The sequence below is a fragment of the Ceratotherium simum genome, chromosome 18 (genome assembly GCF_057802395.1).
Source record: "Ceratotherium simum simum isolate JZ-2026a chromosome 18, ASM5780239v1, whole genome shotgun sequence".
NCBI lineage: Eukaryota > Metazoa > Chordata > Mammalia > Perissodactyla > Rhinocerotidae > Ceratotherium > Ceratotherium simum.
In genome coordinates, this window is record NC_141917.1 from 10,236,668 (window position 1) to 10,250,407 (window position 13,740).

Sequence of the window (13,740 nt, forward strand, 5' to 3'; positions counted from 1 at the left end):
ATAATTCACAGAAAACTAAACAATCCCAATCCATGATTGCGTGAATAGTGTTAGTTTTATGAAGAATGAGAATCCAAATAACACAAAATTTGCATGTGAAATATGTCATTTTTTTCTACATGGAAGTCACAATTTGCTTTATTTTGGTGATTTCATCTTTGGCATCTAATTAGGTGGGAAAATGGCTTTCATTTACCCCTCCTTTCTTAATAAGGGAATGTGTAAAGCTGTATGCCAAATTTCACTGACAGGAAAGGGGAAATTACTTAAAAACAGCCCTGGGGCAGAAATGTCAGACACTTGCAAGTCTGATGCTATCTGGTAATCAGATTAAATTCTCTCACATGAAACCCTGCACAAGGAGGTTTTTTGATAGCTTTCCTTCTAATGCCACTGCTCAAAAGAAGGAAACAAATATATAAATCTCACACCCAAGCTCTCAGTAGAAAGACAATACTCCACAACCTCCATTTCATTTCTTTCCACAAAAGAAGCATCAGGGAAAACATTAAATATCTAAGTTTTATACTCTTCTGGATGGTTTTTTTTCCCCCCAATTTTTTCTTTGAAGCTTCACTTTAAAAATACCTGCGGGAAGAGTATTTTTAAGGTTTGTATTTGAATAAAATTATTGAGAAAATTAACTGTATCCTTGAAATGATGGAGGCTTTTACACTTAAAATCTTTTTCAGAAAATTCGCTTAAACTATGTACTTCCAAAGAGAGAAGATTTCTCATTATGGACTCCTTAGAGAAAACCGTGGATTTAGGCTGGTTTTTCACAGAGGAGAAAAGATCAATTAAGTCGTAATCACTGAAGCAGTATATGTTTTGGAAGGCTAAAGTAGGCACTCCTTTCTTTGTTTCAACAAATTGATTCCTGTTTTTGAGTTGTAACAAAGGAACTCTTGCTTGTCATAGATGCGGGGCGGTCACATAGAGACTGCTCACCCAAAAGAGTCACGAAGCACAGACGTGAATCCGAAGAGTTGTCACAGGAATCTGAACACCAGTAAGGTGCGTTGGGACGTGGGGGAGCATGTCGTTTTGTCCCAGATAGCTAACCAAAGTGAAATTTTAGTTATCATTTTGGCGTGTTTTATACCTATTCTGCTTAATAATTTTTTACTATAATATTCTAGAGATGTCAACTTGTTAAAAGTGTCTTTTTCTGTAATATCATCAAAACATAATATAACATCACTCCAAGTTTTAAAAGATGTGACTAACCCTCTCCCCACAGAGCTTATAATTCTCTTTGTTTTACAATCTCTCAATTTCCATCTCAGCTCATCCATCAGAATCATATATGTGTTTACTTCTGTACTGTTCTCTATACTGTTATAAAAATGTTGTCATTAAAATAATAATACCTGTCCTTAGGTTTATTATAGCATTTTAATTTGATCATTTAACAGAATATCATGTTTTACAATTGGAATTTTTAATGTCTTTGTAAATACTAAGCTTTAGTATTTTTTTAAAAATCCCAGGCTTATTTTAATATAATTCGGCACAGATGTGAGAAGATTAATGAATAATTCATGAAATAATATATTAGAATGTTAAGACAAACCACCATTTTTCAAGTGCGGATGAAACTTTTCCTTCACATTTTTCATGTGAAGATTCGTGGAAGAATCTTCACAAGATTTTTCAGGATTGAAGATTGAAGCATCGTCATAAGATTCATTTTCTTCAGGATCATCTATACATATAATAGTCCATCATCTTTTAATATACCTTCCATCTGATTATAATTGTTTTTAATTAATATTCTAGGGAAGCTATAAGCTTCCTCTTGAGTGACTTCATATCATTTTGATGTTTGCACGCCACGGCCAACTTCTTTGGATTGCACTACACTTGGAAGTCACCATTTTTAGATTTTTAGGATATGAATGTTCTGAAATTTAAGATTTATGATTTATAAAAATATCTTAGAATATTTTCTTTCTACTGTCATAAAAAAGTGACACATAACAGAATAGAATATATCATAGGTATCATCTTATCTCAAGAGAATCGTGTTCCTTTATGTCTTTTCTTGAGAAATCCAAAGTTGCCTCTAAATTAAAAATCAAATCAGAGGACTATAAAACCAATAGAGTAAGTATAAATTGACCAGAATTATTTTTAAAGTATTCATCGTTTATGTGCACTTAGCTGTCACTATTATTTCAAATTATTTGTAGAGGAAAAAAAGTAAATCTTTTAAGAAAAAGCTTTATTTTCCATGGCCTCAAAAATAATATTCACAGGATTAGGAAAACTGAACGTAAACATTTTGAGGAAGAGCATTTGAGACTAATGAACTCTTGTACAATTTGGCATCAATATCTTATTTAGGGTAGAAGCACATTAAGACACCATCGGGCAAGATCACACAGGGGTTTTGAAAAGTAATTTATGTAAATATAAAAGTCAATCATCCAACTCTTTCTTGCGTATTCACCATTCTGAACATTTTTTGAAAGAGTCTTTTTGAGAGACTTCTCTTTTTTATTTTATTGTTATTTTTCTTTTGGTGAGGAAGATTGGCCCTGAACTAACATCTGCCTCTAATCTTCCTCTTTTTGCTTGAGGAAGATGGTTGCTGAGCTAATATCTGTGCCAATCTTCCTCCATTTTTCATGTGGGATGCCACCACAGCATGGCTTGATGAGCAGTGTGTAGGTCCGTGCCCAGGATCTGAACCTGTGAAATCTGGGCTGCTGAAGCTGAGTGCGAGAATGCAACCACTATGCAACCCAGCTGGCTTCTCATTTTTTGAGAGACTTCTTTGTTCAAAAATTTAGATGTGATAACGGTGAAGAGTGAATTCATTCTTTTCTAGAAACAACAAGAAAATCAACTCTAACTATAAATGGCTATTCTTTTTGAAGAGGTTCAAAATTGGTTTGAAATAATTTGAAAATATCCTGCCTTACCACACATTAAATTTTCATGATCTCTTAGTGTAAAGAGCTGCATTAATATTCATGTGTGTGAATAAATGTATGTGCATATGAACTTTGTTTTCTAGTTTATGTTATATTTAAGTCTAAACATTAATTTTGTATTTGGTAGAATTGCAAGTATATAGACCTGTAAAAACCCCATTTCCAACGAAAAAGTTCCTGGATTTTCATTGAAACGTTTAATTTGGACTATTAGAAACTGGAGGCATCACTGGTCTAAAAGCACAGTGAGATTATGTTGTTTTTTCTTTGTATTTCATTTATTTCACTTTCTATTGTATCTTATTATTTATTTATTTATTTATTTTGTGAGGAAGATCAGCCTGAGCTAACATCCATGCTAATCCTCCTCTTTTCGCTGAGGAAGACTGGCTCTGAGCTAACATCTATTTTTTTTTTCTCCAAAGTCCCAGTAGATAGTTGTATGTCATAGTTGCACATCCTTCTAGTTGCTGTATGTGGGACGTGGCCTCAGCATGGCCGGAGAAGCGATGCGTCAGTGCGTGGCCGGGATCCGAACCTGGGCCGCCAGTAGTGGAGCACGCGCACTTAACTGCTAAGCCATGGGGCTGGCCCTATCTTATTATTTATGATTATCCAGTCAACCAGAGTATCTATTTCTCCTTAGTTAATTTGGGTGAGAAATTTTGCAAGGGATAGCAGGAATACGGCTGAGGAACAATTTTCTCAGGAGAGACCCCGTAGGTGAATGGTTTGCAGACCTCGGCAAGTTCTGTTGGTGAAGGAGCCTCTTGGGATTTTGTCTGTCCTCCATCACCTCCAAAGCCTTCTGTTAGCTGAATTTGGTGATCTAAATATCTCAATCATCCTCAGGAAACAATTTAGTATGGATGGCAATCTTGGGATTGACTTTATTCTAGATATTTTAATTCTATGATAAATTATTATTATTATTATTTTTTGTGAGGAAGATCAGCCCTGAGCTAACATTCATGCTAATTCTCCTCTTTTCGCTGAGGAAGACCGGCTCTGAGCTAACATCTATTGCCAATCCTCCTCCTTTTTTCCCCCAAAGCCCCAGTAGATAGTTGTATGTCGTAGTTGCACATCCTTCTAGTTGCTGTATGTGGGACGCGGCCTCAGCATGGCCTGAGAAGCGGTGCGTCGGTGTGTGCCCGGGATCCGCACCTGGGCCGCCAATAGCGGAGCACACGCACCCAACCGCTAAGCCATGGGGCCGGCCCTATGATAAATTATTTTAGTCCAAGTTAACTTTTGACCTAAGACTATCACAGTTCTGTATGCAGATTCATGAGTTCTTTCTGCAGCAAAGTATTATTTTACAAATAAGCACACCTTGGTTTCAATGAAATGTAAACAAATAAATATTAGATAAATAATTAAATTAAAAAATCAATGGTGACTCAAAAATAATGTATTTAAAAAATTACACTCAGCAGAAGTGGAGAATTTCCTACTTGCTTCCAACAGGAAGCACTCTGAAAATATTTGTTGACCCGGAGTGACATTACCCATCCAAAGTACTGTCTCTTTAAAGTAGCCACCTTTGAATCCTGTGCTTTTAATCCAATGGTTAACACCTCTCTTCATACGTTTTCCCTGAAAATCCTCTATAAAGCCTAAGTACCGAGGACTGGTGAAGTTTTCTTCCTTAAGCATGGAATTCAATTTGGAGACAGCAGTTCTTACAGAGAAAGTTGTGAAGCCCTACAGAGCAGTAGCCAAGATGCCAACCAGCATACCCTGGGGAAATCTAGGGTTTTGGAGCTTTGTATAAAAAAAGAAAGGAAGAGAGAAAAAAGTAAAGCACAGAAAATTTTTAAAAAGGAGGACAGAATTGCGTACACTCCACTTGTATGCTGTAGATAAAGCCAACATCACAAGAGACGTTGGTCTGACTGGGAAAATTCAGGATATGAGCCTGAAGGGCAACTGAAATTACGGCCAACAGGATTGCCTGCCAGCAGAAAACATTTTGCAGAGTCTTTGGGCTACTTTTAAAGTCCTTTATCTCTGCCACCTATAAATTAAATAACACTTTTCATATTTAAATCTATATATTACATATATATTAGACAATATATTAACTTGTTACCTCGAGAGTACTGCTATTTTCAATCTTAGAACATCCTTAATTTTCTTTTTTTTTAAAGATTTTATTTATTTATTTTCTCCCCCCAAAGCCCCAGTAGATAGTTGTATGTCATAGCTGCACATCCTTCTAGTTGCTGTATGTGGGACTCGGCCTCAGGATGGATGGAGAAGTGGTGCCTCGGTGCGCGCCCGGGATCCGAACCCCGGGCCACCAGCATCGGAGCGCGTGCACTTAACCACCAAGCCATGAGGCCGGCCCAGAACATCCTTAATTTTCAAAGAGCAGTCAACACGGTTAAAATGTTGGATATTAGCACCAACAGCTACTTAAAAGCTAACTCAAAATGTGCAGTATGGTTTTTAAATAGACAGTTTCTAATTCTAAGAACACACAACAGAATAGTATAAAATTTGATGTTATATTCATCCTTATTTATGTCTGGACTTTAAAATTTCTTCCATGGAAGTTTTATACATCATTTGTTAAGATTTACAATTACGTACTTTCTATTTTATGTTGCTATTGGAATGGAATTTTATTTTATTGAATAAATTTTGTAATTCTTGCAGTTGTTTCATCAAAAGCTACCTATTTTTACCTATTGATCTTGTAACTAGTGACACTGTTGAAATTTATGTTTAATCTAGATTGGCTCTCATGCTCTCCTCAATATATTTTTTTTCTTGACAATGACCTTTTTACTTTTTCTTTCCAATCTCAAATATTTTATCTTTTTGTTTATTTGATTGCACAGGATAGTCTTCATTATCTTTTTATGTTGATACTATCATCCAGAGTGGTCTCCTTTATTTTGGTCCTGACTTTAAAATAAATTCTTCAAACGATTCCGCATTCACTATGGTGTTGGCTGTAGATTTTTTTTTTTTTTTTGATGAGGAAGATTGGCCCTGAGCCAACATCTGTGCCCATCTTCCTCTATTTTGTATATGGGATGCCACCACAGCAGGGCTTGATGAGTGGTGCTTAGGTCTGCGCCCAGGATCCAAACCTGCGAACCCCAGGCCGCCAAAGTGGAGCGCGGGAACTTAACCACTATGCCACCAGGCTGGCCCCATTGGCTGTAAATTTTTAATGAACATACTTATTATTAGGCGGTTTCTTAGTTTCTTCACTTGCAACTTATCGTAAATGTATGTTGAGTATATCCAAGTAATTTTCCCACCGCTCATGTGAGTTTTATTATTATTATTTTCATGAGTTTTTTCTATTTAATAAATAGATTTTTAATGAACATATTTATTATTAGGTAGTTTCTTAGTTTCTTCCTTTGCAACGTATCATAAATGTATCTTGAGTATATCCAAGTAATTTTCCCACCTCTCATGGGAGTTGTATCATTGTTTTCATGAGTTTTTTCTATTTAATGTATTAATATGACAAATTGCATTAATAGATTGCTAAATGTTTAGCTTCTTTTGCCTTCCTGGAATAAACTTTAAGTTGTTCATACGATTTTTAAAGTATATTGCTGGATTTAGCTTCCTGATTTTAATTTATATTTCTTGAATATATGTGTATATATGAAAATTGACTATAATTTGTGAATTTATATTTGTTTTTCTTTTGAGCAAATTCTTGGTTAGTTATCTTCTATTTTCTTTTATTGTTTGATTTGAAAGAAATGGCCATCAGATTTTTGTACTGTTCTTACTAAACATTTTTTAGTTTTCTACTATTTTCTGCTTTAATCTTTACTAATTCATTCCTTATGGTTTTTGCAGGTTTAGTTTGTGGTTCTGTTTCTGACTTTTCAGACTAAATGCTCAAGTTAATTTAATTCGCTTTTACCAAGTGATGAATGCATTTTTGGTTCTGAATATTTCTCTGAGCATTGCTTTGTTGATATTCCATAATTTCTAAGAGGTAATGTTTTCATCATTATTTTCTATATATTATGAAAATGTGGTTTGATTTCTCTTTGGCCTTAGAGTTCCTTAATTATCATTTAAGTATCTCTAAGTGGCACAGTAATTCATTTTTCACATTTTTCTTAGTTTCCTGCTTTATTGAAGAATACAATGAAGTTTTGTTTTTGGCTTAATGGTAAGCTTTCAAAATGTTCTGTGGGTAATTGCTAGGAAGTTGTACAAATGAATATAAATAGAGTGGTTAATATAAATGCAACAATTAGATTTGTGTAAGTAATTATTTTATATGGCTTATTTGTTTTTCCCCCACTTATTCTAGGCTAATAAAAATGATATAAAGTTTCTTATCTCTTTATGTTACCTTCTCCTTATACTTCCTAAAGTTTCTACTTTACGAAAAATAATGTTATCTAGTTTAATAAATAATACTTATTTCTGTTAGATTTTCATTGTAGAGCATCATATTTATCATTGTAAAGTTTGTTTCCATGTCTGTTTAATGCCTTTGTGCTACGTACAACCTCAGCTACTATTAACATGCCCACCCCTACTTTCTTAGGAAAAAAAAGAGTTACCCCAAGAACGTTATACCCAGCTACTCTTTATTATCCATAAAAACTTTCATCAACACATCATCACTTTGGGGGTATATGAATGTAGTCCAGAAAAAAGGAGAGGTCTTGGCTCACTGTGGAATACGTTAAGCCTCATTCTGGGTGTGTGTGTATGTGTGGGTGTCTGTGCGTGTGTGTGTGGTGGTGGAGCCTTACTCCTCTTTAGCTAACCCAAATTATTAGCCACAGGAACCCAATTTCTCTCTCCACGTGGATACATCAATAGCCTTGTTTAAAAGTGCAATATCTGTTTGTTTCTTATTCAACTCCACATTCCCCAGCTCCTGCATAGAGTCAGAAAGCCACCACAGAGAGCACCTGTCCAAGGGCTATCTTCCACAGTTTTTAAGTGACACGAAAATTAAGACGTGAAGAGGTCAGCATGGTCTTTTGGTATGCTTGCTTACTCTATTCCAAATGGGCACTGGGAAGACTTCAAAATAAAAAATTAATAGTGCTTCCTAGTTACCTGGACTATAGCTTTCCTTTTCTATTTAACAAACTCTTTGTTGCTCTCCTTTGTTTTGGAGAGAAGAGTGGAAATGTCTGTACTTACTAAATTAATCTGAAGTTATCAATATTTTTTGAAGAGGTCACAATTGTGGAGATAAGTATGTCTAAAAATTAAATCTACAAAGTAATTTACACAAGATTTTTTTCCACATATAAAAAGTATGTACTATGCTTAGTAAATATTTACTGGTGAGGGAATGTTCTATGGGGTATTATGTGCCCCACATTTTAATAATAATTCAAAAGATTTGAATTGATAAACTTTTAAAATAGGATATTGTGTTACATGAATCAATTTGGAATAATAAATGTTTTATTGCAAAAGATAAAAGTGAATGTATGTTATCAAAATTATTTGAAATTGAGAATATGCATATTGTATATGGGTTTTTTTTTTTAAAATTTCTAGATATTGTCAAATTGGTCCTCAAAGATCATGAACCAATTAATACATCCAACAGTAGTTATGAAGAATCTGATTGTTTATATCCTCACTAACACGTGTTATCTTTGGACTTGATCTTTGCCAATCTGTGTAGCATTAAACTGTAATGTTCTCTGGTTTTAATTTGTTTGTCTTTGGTTCCTAAGGGGTGGAACAACTTTTCAAATGTTTATTGGTCATTTGGATTTTCTTTTTCTGTGAACTGCCTGATTATATATTTTGTCTATCCATTTTTCTATTGGATTGACTGATTATTTTTTCCCTTTTGGGAGTTCTATATTATTTTGAAAAATAAATTATTTATTGAAGTAAATATTACACAGATATATTTGTCTGAAAGTTCCTTTTTCATATTTTTAAAAACTGTCTTTTCAGGCCAGGCCCGGTGGCCTAGTGGTTAAGTTTGGCATGCTCCACTTCAGCAGCCCGAGTTCGCTTCCTGGGTGAGGACCTATACCACTCGTCTGTCAGTGGCCATGCTGTGGCGGTGGCTCATATACAAAAAGAGGAAGATTGGCAGCGGATGTTAGCTCAGAGTGACTCTTCCTCAGCAAAAAAAACAAAAACATCTTTTTAGGCAAAGACGTTTTTAATTTTACTGTTATTATTCATGTTTTGCTGTGTCTTCTTTAAAAAATATTTCCTAACTAAAGGCCATAAAATATTTTCTATATTCATTTAATTTTTTCAGAAATTGTCTATAATTATGAATCAATTTGTGTTTGACTGACATCTTAACAAATGTTAGTATTCCAATCTATGCATATGGCAATCTTTCGATTCATTTAGTACCTTTAAGATGTGTAACTTATCTCCATATAATTCAGGCAAATTTTTTATGTTTATTCTCATATGTTTCAGGTTTTATTGCTGTTCTAAGTGGCATTCTAAAAAATTATTTTTCTATTTATTCTAAAAATTATATTATTTTTATACTTTTCTAATTTTTCTTCCGGGTTATGAATCGGCTATGACTTTTAGCATATTTGTCTTTTAACCAACAATCTTGCTCAATTATCTTACTAATTTTATTTATTTTTAGAAATTCTCAGATTTTCTGTGTAGACAGCTTTATAGTCAAACATCTGCAAATAATGGTGATTTGTTGCTTCAGTTTCATTTTTCTCACTTTTCTTTCATTTGTTTTTCCCTCTAACTTCACCTCTTAGGATCGTAAGAACCGTGCTGAATAGAAGTGGTAATAATGTGTACTTTCAAAATTTTAAATGTATTTCTTCTAAACTTTTATCTCTCCTTATTTTTGTGTTGTTCTTCTCAGCGGGAGTCAGGAATAGAGATGAGATTACACCAGCAGAGACACTGCCATTTTGAACTAAAGGGAACAGAGAAAGTGGAACAAAATGGAGAAAGGCTGTTGGACTTGGATTCCACAAGATGAGACCACAGATCTATTTGGCTGTGAACTTCTCTTCTCCTCATGAGAATGGAAGAATGATGCTGAAGATGATTCACAGATCAGCAGGTCTGCCATTCCCAACACAGGCCCAGGGCGCGGGGCTGGTTCTTCCTTGGTTTCAAAGAGTGAGGCTGCCTCTCTGGTTTTGGGATTTTGGTGGACCAGGACGTCCCCGCCCAGTGCCTCAGGGGCAAGGCACTCACAGAGACACAGGGGTGGCACCTTGTTGAGCTGCAGGGACAGGGCAGCCCTGCAGAGATGTGGGGGAGATGTTGCTGACCCAGTGGGCCTGGAGCGCAAAGCATGAACCAAAGAGGTGTATTCTTGAGCCCTAAGATCTAATTAATCTAATAAATTTGCCTTGCTGGGTTTTGGACTTGCTTGGAACCCATCACCCCTTCCTTCTTTGATATTTCTCCCTTTTGGAGTGGGAATGTCTTTCTTATGCCTGGCCCACGGCTGTATTTTGGAAGGATATAACTTGCCCATTTTCACAGGTTCACAGCTGGAGAGAAATTTTGCCTCAGGATAAATCACACTTCGAGTCTCATCCATACCTGATTTAGATGATATTTAGATGCAACTTTGGACTTGAGAGTGTAGAGTTGATGCTGGATTGAGTTAAGTACTATAGCAAACATTTGCTCAATTTTTCACAACTCCAATAATATATTATTTTTTAACATTTTTTGTTTCTGTTTTTCAACTTCTGAAAACGTTTTTCCATATTTACTTTATATTTAATATCTGAAAATTTCATCATCTGAAGTTTTGGTGGGGGGATGTCTGATTCTGTTCTTTATTGTTTCCACTGATTCTCCTTGATGGCTCATTTCATTTTTCTTTTATTATTTATTTTTATTGTGATCTTATATGCGGTGGGGTTTCACCTATGGGAATTCTGTGTGGCCAAAATTTAATGTGTCCCTCCAGGAGAGACTTGTTTGGCTCTCCACACATTCGGGGTACTGCCAAGCTGCATCAGGTGTTCACATCGATGTGAGAGAGCACCTATGATTAGGAAGTCTCAGAGAAAACTCTATTTTGTTTTTCTACTAAGTTAGAAAAATATCTTATCTCCCTTTCTGAAAGCTTGACTTCTTTTCCTTCCTGAAACCCATCTGAGGATATAGTTCCCTGAGAGAACGAACTTTATGTGGCATTATAGTTCCAAGCCCTCATTTTGCATGCCCAAGGATATGTCACCTACATTCTGAGGCAATTTGAATTCCAGCTTTTTACTTATGAAGTCACAGAATCCCAGCAGCAGTAACATCATCCTCAGGTTTCCACTTCCGGTTTCTGGTTCCCTATGCATTTTTGGTACGTGATAGTTTCTTCTACTTCCTTAGCTATGTGATTAAAATCATGTTGAATATATCATCCAGCATGTCAGGAAAGGATTTTCTGGATATTTTACCTGCCACGTTGCTAGAAATAGAAGTTCTATATTACACTTATGTAGGAAGCATTCTTTACATTAAAACACTAGAGCTGGGCCTGCCCCGTGGCTTAGCGGTTAAGTGCGCACGCTCCGCTACTGGTGGCCGGGTTCGGATCTCAGCGCGCACTGACGCACTGCTTCTCCAGCCATGCTGAGGCGGCGTCCCACACACAGCAACTAGAAGGATGTGCAACTATGACATACAGCTATCTACTGGGGCTTTGGGGTATGAAAAGGAGGAAGATTGGCAATAGATGTTACCTCAGAGCTGATTTTCCTTAGCAAAAAGAGGAGGATTAGCACGGATGTTAGCTCAGGGCTGATCTTCCTCACACACACAAAAAAAAGTTAAAACACTAGAGCCTATTGAAATTAAAGTAATTTTAAATTAATATCAAATTAATATGAGGAAAATACTTTGAAATGGCTTTACTGTTTATATCTAGTAACATTTTTTCTTAAAGGTACATATGTGTTGGTTTTGTGCCCACTTCATTATTCCTTATATATTAGCTACCAAATAAATCTTTGAAAATGTTACCCATAGAATAAAGTAAGATATTCTTTGTATAAATTTTGGAAATTATGGAAAAAATTTATAAATGAATTTTAAAAGTAACTATAAATTGTTTAACTTTGTGTTGTTTTTATATTGTGACTTATTTGCTAAATATTTTGCCTTTGGTATGTGCCTTATCTTAGGTATATGCATTTTTATGCTGTTAATTCAATCAATCCTTTTATTAATTAATTGAATCTGTGCCCCTTAGTTGCTAAGAATATTCTATAAGTGAAAAAAATTTAAGTGTAATTAAAAGTCTTTACTTAGTCATATGCCCTTGTAGCCAGGTGAGCACACCCAACCTACGAGAGAATTAATATCTAGACTGGGATTGTCCAGAAGGAAGAGTGTCAGACATATTTTTTGTTTGTTTGTTATTGCAGTGTTGCTGAAAATAGATTTTTTAAAAAACATATACCATCCTACACTTCCTTCTGTAGCTATATCCTCTAGATATGATGCCAGATTTCAGTGGTTGGCACTACAAAAAGTGTGTGTTTATTTTTATAAAACCCTTTTCAAAATACTATGTATAAAAATCTAAAATTGTATAATGCATGGTGCTAATCATTAATTTAAAAAGCAAACTCTGTATTCTAGAATCAACATAAATTGATACTTAAAAATATAGCATATCTGCAGGGTTTTTTTTTTTATTATATGAATTATTGCCCCAAATGCCTGGCGTATAACAGCCGGCATTGGCTAAACACATTATATTTAACCATTGTTTTAACCTGATTGAGCCTGAAAGGAGAAAAATAGCTTAAAAGGAAATTATCCAAATGAGGCTTCATGTATTTCAGTGGCACATATCAAGTCTCACCTCATTTTTAATGTCAGATCATTTAAAATGTCCCAAATAAACTTCATCTTGCACTTTACTCTGGATATGAAGATTTAATTCTATGAGGCTTCTCATTAGTCTCTATTCTCTGATAAATAGGAGGAAGTAATTGGCCCTGTAGGACCCAGGTGGAGGTGGGGAATGTGAGATGTTTCTGCGTGTAGGGCTGGGAATGGCAGAAACTGCTTTCCCAGAGGCTGGCCTACTGACTCAAGGAGGGGCAGCCAGGGGAGCATATGATGGGGGTGCTGGTCCTGGGTAACGTCCAGTCTGAACATAAGAGGGCCTCCAAGAAGACCAGAGAGAAGGAAATCAGCCCGTGTCTGCCATGTTCAGAGGGCACAGCTTGGGCTTGTACCTGCGTCTGACCCTCACCCCTCCTCCCTTCCTCCGCACCATCCTCCGCACAAGGAATTCAGAGGCACTTTAGTCAATGAGGAGGACAGGAAAATGAGCAAGCCTTGGAGAGGGGAAGGAGGCCCACTCTTGCCCCCTCTGCAGCACTCTTCTCACCCCACTGTAGACTCCCAAGGCTGAAGCTGGCCTCGGCTGGGCTGGGAGAGTGAAGGAGATGCAAATGGGAAAACAGTGTGGAATTAACTCAGTGTGACTTTGGACTGGGAATTTAAATTCAGAAACAACAGTGAAGCTTGTCTGAAAATGACCTGAGGCCTTTTTATTATCTGAGAGTGACTGGAAAAGTTATGAAGACCTGTTCAAGCTTTCATTCAAAGATTGGGGGAGAAATAGCCCACATTATTGGTTGAAGGAACAAGGAAAAGAAAATAAAATATCTTATTGATAGCACACTATTGAGTAAAGCTTTTTCAATACATAGTTAATAGACTGCTCTGCGTTTAACTTGAAGATCTGGGAGATCAGATATACAGATCTTTTTCCTTAAAAAAATAAAGTAACCAACACCTCTGTGTGATATTATATAAGATACAATTGATTATTTAATGGACATTT